The sequence below is a fragment of the Bombina bombina genome, chromosome 4 (genome assembly GCF_027579735.1).
Source record: "Bombina bombina isolate aBomBom1 chromosome 4, aBomBom1.pri, whole genome shotgun sequence".
Taxonomy (NCBI): Eukaryota; Metazoa; Chordata; class Amphibia; order Anura; family Bombinatoridae; genus Bombina; species Bombina bombina.
The window spans coordinates 568,490,673-568,501,108 of record NC_069502.1 but is presented as its reverse complement, the minus strand read 5'-3'; the positions used below and the strand labels follow the sequence as shown (position 1 = coordinate 568,501,108).

Here is a 10,436-nt window from a genome sequence, read left to right as displayed (position 1 = left end):
ATTGCTATTTTGTGAAGTTGAAGTGTCTAGACCATGCAAATTCAGTCGGGGCAACAGAGTGCTGAAGCATGTGGCGTATAAAAGCCTTTCATCTGTTGCACCACTCACTACAGAGTCACAAACTGCCTCTGTAAGCAACATCAGCACAAGACCTGTGTATCAGGAGCTTCATAAAAGTTTCCATGGCCGAGCAACTGTTCACAAGCCTCAAACATGCACAATGCCAACTGTCTGCTGGAGTGGTGTAAAGCCTGCAGCCACGGGACTTTGTAGAAGTGGAAATGTGTTCTCTTGAGTGACGAATCACTATTTGACAGCCTGGTGGAAGAATCAGAGTGTGGCAGATGCCAGAAGAATTCTACTTACTGCAATGCATAGTGCCTACTTTAAAGTTTGATGGAGGGATAATGGTCTGTGCCTATTTCTCCTACATTGGTGTGTCCGGTCCACGGCTTCATCCTTACTTGTGGGATATTCTCTTCCCCTACAGGAAATGGCAAAGAGAGCACACAGCAGAAGCTGTCCATATAGCCCCCCCTCTGGCTCCGCCCCCCAGTCATTCTCTTTGCCGCTCTGAACAAGTAGCATCTCCACGGGGATGGTAAAGAGTTTGTGGTGTTAGTTGTAGTTTTATTTCTTCTATCAAGAGTTTGTTATTTTAAAATAGTACCGGTTTGTACTATTTACTCTACAACAGAAAGTGATGAAGATTTCTGTTAAAAGAGGAGTATGATTTTAGCACCAGTAACTAAAATCCATTGCTGTTCCCACGCAGGACTGTTGAAACCAGAGAACTTCAGTTGGGGGGAACAGTTTGCAGACTTATCTGCTTCAGGTATGACCAGTCTCTTTTCTAACAAGACCCAGTAATGCTAGAATACTGTCAGGTTTCCCTTATGGGACCGGTAAGCCATTTTCTTAGACTCAGTAACAGAATTAAGGCTTATAAATTGGGCTCTATGCTGGTTGACACTATTGTGGGCTAAATCTATTAGTTACTTTCATGTAATTAGCAAGAGTCCATGAGCTAGTGACGTATGGGATATACATTCCTACTAGGAGGGGCAAAGTTTCCCAAACCTCAAAATGCCTACAAATACACCCCTCACCACACCCACAAATCAGTTTTACAAACTTTGCCTCCTATGGAGGTGGTGAAGTAAGTTTGTGCTAGATTCTACGTTGATATGCGCTCTGCAGCAGGTTGGAGCCCGGTTTTCCTCTCAGCGTGCAGTGAATGTCAGAGGGATGTGAGGAGAGTATTGCCTATTTGAATTCAATGATCTCCTTCTACGGGGTCTATTTCATAGGTTCTCTGTTATCGGTCGTAGAGATTCATCTCTTACCTCCATTTTCAGATCAACGATATACTCTTATATATATACCATTACCTCTGCTGATTTTCGTTTCAGTACTGATTTGGCTTTCTACAACATGTAGATGAGTGTCCTGGGGTAAGTAAGTCTTATTTTCTGTGACACTCTAAGCTATGGTTGGGCACTTTTTTATAAAGTTCTAAATATATGTATTCAAACATTTATTTGCCTTGACTCAGGATGTTCAACATTCCTTATTTCAGACAGTCAGTTTCATATTTGGGATAATGCATTTGAATAAATTAATTTTTTTCTTACCTTAAAATTTGACTTTTCCCTGTGGGCTGTTAGGCTCGCGGGGGCTGAAAATGCTTCATTTTATTGCGTCATTCTTGGCGCTGACTTTTTTGGCGCAAATTTTTTTTTCTGTTTCCGGCGTCATACGTGTCGCCGGAAGTTGCGTCATTTTTTACGTTCTTTTGCACCAAAAGTGTCGGCGTTCCGGATGTGGCGTCATTTTTGGCGCCAAATAATGTGGGCGTCTTATTTGGCGCTAAAAAAAAAAGAAATATGGGCGTCACTTTTGTCTCCACATTATTTAAGTCTCATTATTTATTGCTTCTGGTTGCTAGAAGCTTGTTCACTGGCATTTTTTCCTATTCCTGAAACTGTCATTTAAGGAATTTGTTCAATTTTGCTTTATATGTTGTTTTTTCTATTACATATTGCAAGATGTCCCACGTTGAAACTGAGTCAGAAGATACTTCTGGAAAATCGCTGCCTGGTGCTGGAGCTACCAAAGCTAAGTGTATCTGCTGTAAACTTTTGGTAGCTGTTCCTCCAGCTGTTGTTTGTATTGAATGTCATGACAAACTTGTTAATGCAGATAATATTTCCTTTAGTAAAGTTACATTACCTGTTGCTGTTCCGTCAACATCTAATACTCAGAGTGTTCCTGATAACATAAGAGATTTTGTTTCTAAATCCATTAAGAAGGCTATGTCTGTTATTCCTCCTTCTAGTAAACGTAAAAAGTCTTTTAAAACTTCTCATTGTTCCGATGAATTTTTAAATGAACATCATCATTCTGATTCTGATAATGGTTCTTCTGGTTCAGAGGATTCTGTCTCAGAGGTTGATGCTGATAAATCTTCATATTTATTTAAAATGGAATTTATTCGTTCTTTACTTAAAGAAGTCCTAATTAGAAATTGAGGATTCTGGTCCTCTTGATACTAAATCTAAACGTTTAGATAAGGTTTTTAAATCTCCTGTAGTTATTCCAGAAGTTTTTCCTGTTCCTGGTGCTATTTCTGAAGTAATTTCCAGGGAATGGAATCATTTGGGTAATTCATTTACTCCTTCTAAACGTTTTAAGCAATTATATCCTGTGCCATCTGACAGATTAGAGTTTTGGGACAAAATCCCTAAGGTTGATGGGGCTGTCTCTACTCTTGCTAAGCGTACTACTATTCCTACGGCAGATGGTACTTCCTTTAAGGATCCTTTAGATAGGAAAATTGAATCCTTTCTAAGAAAAGCTTACTTGTGTTCAGGTAATCTTCTTAGACCTGCTATATCTTTGGCGGATGTTGCTGCAGCTTCAACTTTTTGGTTGGAAGCTTTAGCGCAACAAGTAACATCATAATTCTCATAGCATTATTATTCTTCTTCAACATGCTAATAATTTTATTTGTGATGCCATCTTTGATATCATTAGAGTTGATGTCAGGTATATGTGTCTAGCTATTTTAGCTAGAAGAGCTTTATGGCTTAAAACTTGGAATGCTGATATGTCTTCTAAGTCTACTTTGCTTTTCCTTTCTTTCCAGGGTAATATATTATTTGGTTCTCAGTTGGATTCTATTATCTCAACTGTTACTGGAGGGAAAGGAACTTTTTTACCACAGGATAAAAAATCTAAAGGTAAATTTAGTTCTAATAATCGTTTTCGTTCCTTTTGTCACAACAAGGAACAAAAGCCTGATCCTTCATCCTCAGGAGCGGTATCAGTTTGGAAACCATCTCCAGTCTGGAATAAATCCAAGCCTTTTAGAAAATCAAAGCCAGCTCCTAAGTCCACATGAAGGTGCTGCCCTCATTCCAGCTCAGCTGGTAGGGGGCAGATTACGTTTTTTCAAAGAAATTTGGATAAATTCCGTTCACAATCTTTAGATTCAGAACATTGTTTCAGAAGGGTACAGAATTGGCTTCAAGATAAGGCCTCCTGCAAAGAGATTTTTTCTTTCCCGTGTCCCAGTAAATCCAGCGAAGGCTCAAGCATTTCTGAAATGTGTTTCAGATCTAGAGTTGGCTGGAGTAATTATGCCAGTTCCAGTTCTGGAACAGGGGCTGGGGTTTTATTCAAATCTCTTCATTGTACCAAAGAAGGAGAATTCCTTCAGACCAGTTCTGGATCTAAAAATATTGAATCGTTATGTAAGGATACCAACATTCAAAATGGTAACTGTAAGGACTATCCTGCCTTTTGTTCAGCAAGGGCATTATATGTCTACAATAGATTTACAAGATGCATATCTGCATATTCCGATTCATCCAGATCACTATCAGTTTCTGAGATTCTCTTTCCTAGACAAGCATTACCAGTTTGTGGCTCTGCCGTTTGGCCTAGCAACAGCTCCAAGAATTTTTACAAAGGTTCTCGGTGCCCTTCTGTCTGTAATCAGAGAACGGGGTATTGTGGTATTTCCTTATTTGGACGATATCTTGGTACTTGCTCAGTCTTCACATTTAGCAGAATCTCATACGAATCGACTTGTGTTGTTTCTTCAAGATCATGGTTGGAGGATCAATTTACTAAAAAGTTCATTGATTCCTCAGACAAGGGTAACCTTTTTGAGTTTCCAGATAGATTCAGTGTCCATGACTCAATCTTTGACAGACAAGAGACGTCTAAAATTGATATCAGGTTGTCGAAACCTTCAGTCACAATCATTCCCTTCGGTAGCCTTATGCATGGAAATTCTAGGTCTTATGACTGCTGCATCGGACGCGATCCCCTTTGCTCGTTTTCACATGCGACCTCTTCAGCTCTGTATGCTGAACCAGTGGTGCAGGGATTACACAAAGATATCTCAATTAATATCTTTAAAACCGATTGTACGACACTCTCTGACGTGGTGGACAGATCACCATTGTTTAGTTCAGGGGGCTTCTTTTGTTCTTCCGACCTGGACTGTAATTTCAACAGATGCAAGTCTTATAGGTTGGGGAGCTGTGTGGGGGTCTCTGACGGCACAAGGGGTTTGGGAATCTCAGGAGGTGAGATTATCGATCAATATTTTGGAACTCCGTGCAATTTTCAGAGCTCTTCAGTCTTGGCCTCTTCTAAAGAGAGAATCGTTCATTTGTTTTCAGACAGACAATGTCACAACGGTGGCATACATCAATCATCAAGGAGGGACTCACAGTCCTCTGGCTATGAAAGAAGTATCTCGAATTTTGGTTTGGGCGGAATCCAGCTCCTGTCTAGTTTCTGCGGTTCATATCCCAGGTATAGACAATTGGGAAGCGGATTATCTCAGTCGCCAAACGTTGCATCCGGGCGAATGGTCTCATCACCCAGAGGTATTTCTTCAGATTGTTCAAATGTGGGGACTTCCAGAAATAGATTTGATGGCCTCTCATCTAAACAAGAAACTTCCCAGGTATCTGTCCAGATCCATGGATCCTCAAGCGGAAGCAGTGGGTGCATTGTCACTTCCTTGGAAGTATCATCCTGCCTATATCTTTCCGCCTCTAGTTCTTCTTCCAAGAGTGATCTCCAAGATTCTGAAGGAATGCTCGTTTGTTCTGCTGGTAGCTCCAGCATGGCCTCACAGGTTTTGGTATGCGGATCTTGTCCAGATGGCCTCTTGCCAACCGTGGACTCTTCCGTTAAGACCAGACCTTCTGTCGCAAGGTCCTTTTTTCCATCAGGATCTCAAATCCTTAAATTTAAAGGTATGGAGATTGAACGCTTAATTCTTAGTCAGAGGTTTCTCTGACTCTGTGATTAATACTATGTTACAGGCTCGTAAATCTGTATCTAGGGAGATATATTATAGAGTCTGGAAGACTTATATTTCTTGGTGTCTTTCTCATCATTTTTCCTGGCATTCTTTTAGAATTCCGAGAATTTTACAGTTTCTTCAGGATGGTTTGGATAAAGGTTTGTCTGCAAGTTCCTTGAAAGGACAAATCTCTGCTCTTTCTGTTCTTTTTCACAGAAAGATTGCTAATCTTCCTGATATTCATTGTTTTGTACAAGCTTTGGTTCGTATAAAACCTGTCATTAAGTCAATTTCTCCTCCTTGGAGTTTGAATTTGGTTTTGGGGGCTCTTCAAGCTCCTCCGTTTGAACCTATGCATTCATTAGACATTAAATTACTTTCTTGGAAAGTTTTGTTCCTTTTGGCCATCTCTTCTGCCAGAAGAGTTTCTGAATTATCTGCTCTTTCTTGTGAGTCTCCTTTTCTGATTTTTCACCAGGATAAGGCGGTGTTGCGAACTTCTTTTAAATTTTTACCTAAGGTTGTGAATTCCAACAACATTAGTAGAGAAATTGTGGTTCCTTCATTATGTCCTAATCCTAAGAATTCTAAGGAGAAATCATTGCATTCTTTGGATGTAGTTAGAACTTTGAAATATTATGTTGAAGCTACTAAGAATTTCCGAAAGACTTCTAGTCTATTTGTTATCTTTTCCGGTTCTAGGAAAGGTCAGAAGGCCTCTGCCATTTCTTTGGCATCTTGGTTGAAATCTTTAATTCATCATGCTTATGTCGAGTCGGGTAAAACTCCGCCTCAAAGGATTACAGCTCATTCTACTAGGTCAGTTTCTACTTCCTGGGCGTTTAGGAATGAAGCTTCGGTTGATCAGATTTGCAAAGCAGCAACCTGGTCTTCTTTGCATACTTTTACTAAATTCTACCATTTTGATGTGTTTTCTTCTTCTGAAGCTGTTTTTGGTAGAAAAGTACTTCAGGCAGCTCTTTCAGTTTGAATCTTCTGCTTATAATTTCAGTTTTTTTCATTATAAAATTTAAACTTTATTTTGGGTGTGGATTATTTTTCAGCGTAATTGGCTGTCTTTATTTTATCCCTCCCTCTCTAGTGACTCTTGCGTGGAAAGATCCACATCTTGGGTAGTCATTATCCCATACGTCACTAGCTCATGGACTCTTTCTAATTACATGAAAGAAAACATAATTTATGTAAGAACTTACCTGATAAATTCATTTCTTTCATATTAGCAAGAGTCCATGAGGCCCACCCTTTTTGTGGTGGTTATGATTTTTTTGTATAAAGCACAATTATTCCAATTCCTTATTTTTTATGCTTTCGCACTTTTTTCTTATCACCCCACTTCTTGGCTATTCGTTAAACTGATTTGTGGGTGTGGTGAGGGGTGTATTTATAGGCATTTTGAGGTTTGGGAAACTTTGCCCCTCCTGGTAGGAATGTATATCCCATACGTCACTAGCTCATGGACTCTTGCTAATATGAAAGAAATGAATTTATCAGGTAAGTTCTTACATAAATTATGTTTTTCGGGCCAGAATTGAAGGAGATTATTTCAGACATCACTGGGGGAAAGGGCCATGCCCTCCCACAGGATAGGCCTTTCAAGGCTAAGAACAAATCTAATTTTCGCTCCTTTCGCAATTTCAGGAACGGACCGGCTTCTAACTCTGCAGCCTCTAGACAAGAGGGTAACGCTTCCCAGCCTAAACCAGCATGGAAACCATTGCAAGGCTGGAACAAGGGTAAACAGGCCAAGAAGCCTGCTGCTGCTACCAAGACAGCATGAAGGGGTAGCCCCCGATCCGGGACCGGATCTAGTAGGGGGCAGACTTTCTCTCTTTGCTCAGGCTTGGGCAAGAGATGTTCCGGATCCCTGGGCACTAGAAATAGTCTCTCAGGGGTATCTTCTAGAGTTCAAGGAACTTCCTCCAAGGGGAAGGTTCCACATGTCTCGCTTATCTTCAGACCAGATGAAGAGACAGGCATTCTTACATTGCGTAGGAGACCTATTAAAAATGGGAGTGATAAACCCAGTTCCTACAGCGGAACAAGGTCTGGGTTTTTACTCAAACCTGTTTGTAGTTCCCAAAAAAGAGGGAACTTTCAGGCCAATTCTGGATTTAAAAATTCTAAACAAATTCCTCAGAGTTCCATCATTCAAAATGGAAACCATTCGGTCGATTTTACCAACAATCCAGGAGGGTCAATATATGACTACCGTGGACTTAAAGGATGCGTACCTGCATATTCCTATCCACAAAGATCATCATCAGTTCCTGAGGTTCGCCTTTATGGACAAACATTACCAGTTCGTGGCTCTTCCGTTCGGTTTAGCCACTGCTCCCAGAATTTTCACAAAGGTGCTAGGGTCCCTTCTAGTGGTCCTAAGGCCGAGGGGCATTGCTGTAGCACCTTACCTAGACGACATTCTAATCCAACCGTTGTCCCTTTCCAAAGCAAGGGCTCATACAGACATTGTTTTAGCCTTTCTCAGGTCTCACGGGTGGAAGGTGAACATAGAAAAGAGTTCCCTGTCCCCGTCCACAAGGGTTCCTTTTCTGGGAACAATAATAGATTCTGTGGAAATGAAGATTTTTCTGACAGAGGTCAGAAAGTTAAAGCTTCTAAACGCTTGTCGAGTTCTTCAATCTATTCCTCAGCCTTCCATAGCTCAGTGCATGGAAGTAATAGGACTAATGGTTGCAGCAATGGACGTGGTTCCTTTTGCTCGAATTCATTTAAGACCATTGCAACTGTGCATGCTCAAACAGTGGAATGGGGATTATGCAGACTTGTCTCCCCAGATTCAAGTAGACCAGGTAACCAGAGACTCACTCCTCTGGTGGTAGACTCAGGATCACCTGTCTCAGGGAATGAGTTTCCGCAGACCAGAGTGGGACATTGTCACGACCGACGCCAGTCTCTTAGGCTGGGGCGCGGTCTGGGACTCTCTGAAAGCTCAGGGTCTATGGTCTCGGGAAGAGTCTCTTCTCCCGATAAACATTTTGGAACTGAGAGCGATATTCAATGCGCTCCTGGCTTGGCCTCAACTAGCGAAGGCCAGATTCATAAGATTTCAGTCGGACAACATGACGACTGTAGCGTACATCACTCATCAGGGGGGAACAAAGAGTTCCTTGGCGATGAGAGAGGTATCCAAGATCATCAAATGGGCGGAGGATCACTCCTGCCATCTATCTGCAATTCACATCCCAGGAGTAGATTATTTGAGTCGGCAGACTTTCCATCCGGGGGAGTGGGAACTTCACCCGGAGGTCTTTGCCCAGTTAACTCAACTATGGGGCACTCCAGATATGGATCTGATGGCGTCTCGTCAGAACTCCAAGGTTCCTCGCTACGGGTCCAGATCCAGGGATCCCAAGGCGACACTAGTGGATGCATTGGTGGCACCCTGGTCGTTCAGTCTGGCTTATGTGTTTCCCCCGTTTCCTCTCCTTCCCAGGCTTGTAGCCAGGATCAAACAGGAGAAGGCCTCGTGATTCTAATAGCTCCTGCATGGCCACGCAGGACTTGGTATGCAGACCTGGTGAATATGTCATCGGCTCCACCATGGAAGCTACCTTTGAGGCAGGATCTTCTAGTACAAGGTCCATTCGAACATCCAAATCTAGTCTCTCTGCAACTGACTGCTTGGAAATTGAACGCTTGATTCTATCTAAGCGTGGGTTTTCAGATTCGGTTATAGATACTCTGGTTCAAGCCAGAAAACCTGTGACTAGGAAAATTTACCATAAGATATGGCAAAAATATATCCGTTGGTGCGAATCCAAGGGATTCTCTTGGAGTAAAATTAAAATTCCTAGGATACTTTCCTTTCTCCAAGAGGGTTTGGATAAAGGTTTGTCAGCTAGTTCTTTAAAAGGACAGATATCCGCTCTGTCTGTTTTGTTGCACAAACGTCTGGCAGCCGTGCCAGATGTACAGGCGTTTGTACAGGCGTTAGTCAGAATCAAGCCTGTCTACGGACCTATAACTCCTCCATGGAATCTAAACTTAGTTCTTTCCGTTCTTCAAGGGGTTCCGTTTGAACCTTTACATTCCATAGATATTTAGTTACTATCTTGGAAAGTTCTGTTTTTGGTTGCTATTTCTTCTGCTAGAAGAGTTTCGGAATTGTCTGCTTTGCAGTGTACTTCACCCTATCTGGTATTCCATACAGATAAGGTAGTTTTACGTACCAAGTCTGGTTTTCTTCCAAAAGTGGTTTCCAACAGGAATATTAACCAGGAATTAGTTGTTCCTTCTCTGTGTCCAAATCCAGTTTCGAAGAAGGAACGTTTGTTACACAACCTAGATGTGGTCCGTGCTTTAAAATTCTATTTAGAAGCAACAAAGGATTTCAGACAGACATCATCCTTGTTTGTCGTTTATTCTGGTAAGAGGAGAGGGCAGAAAGCTACTGCTACCTCTTTCCTTTTGGCTGAAAAGTATCATCCGATTGGCTTATGAGACTTACAGCTCACTCTACTAGAGCTGTGGCTTCCACATGGGCCTTCAAGAACGAGGCTTCTGCTGAACAGATCTGTAAGGCAGCGACTTGGTCTTCTCTGCATACTTTTGCCAAATTTTACAAATTCGACACTTATGCTTCTTCGGAGGCTGTTTTTGGGAGAAAGGTTTTGCAAGCTGTGGTGCCTTCCGTTTAAGTTACCTGACTTGTTCCCTCCCTTCATCCGTGTCCTAAAGCTTTGGTATTGGTTCCCACAAGTAAGGATGAAGCCGTGGACTGGACACACCAATGTAGGAGAAAACAGAATTTATGTTTACCTGATAAATTTCTTTCTCCTACGGTGTGTCCGGTCCACGGCCCGCCCTGGCTTTTAGTCAGGTTTAAAAATTTTATTTCTGTACACTACAGTCACCACGGCACCCTATAGTTTCTCCTTTTTCTCCTAACCGTCGGTCGAATGACTGGGGGGCGGAGCCAGAGGGGGGGCTATATGGACAGCTTTTGCTGTGTGCTCTCTTTGCCATTTCCTGTAGGGGAAGAGAATATCCCAAAAGTAAGGATGAAGCCGTGGACCGGACACACCGTAGGAGAAAGAAATTTAACAGGTAAACATAAATTCTGTTT

General features: G+C 41.9%; 1 protein-coding gene across 1 annotated transcript in view; it reads left to right on the top strand.

The window, feature by feature from the left end:
- The window catches only part of MDN1 (midasin AAA ATPase 1), a 1,255,339-nt gene that overhangs the window by 977,849 nt on the left and 267,054 nt on the right, over positions 1-10,436 (top strand).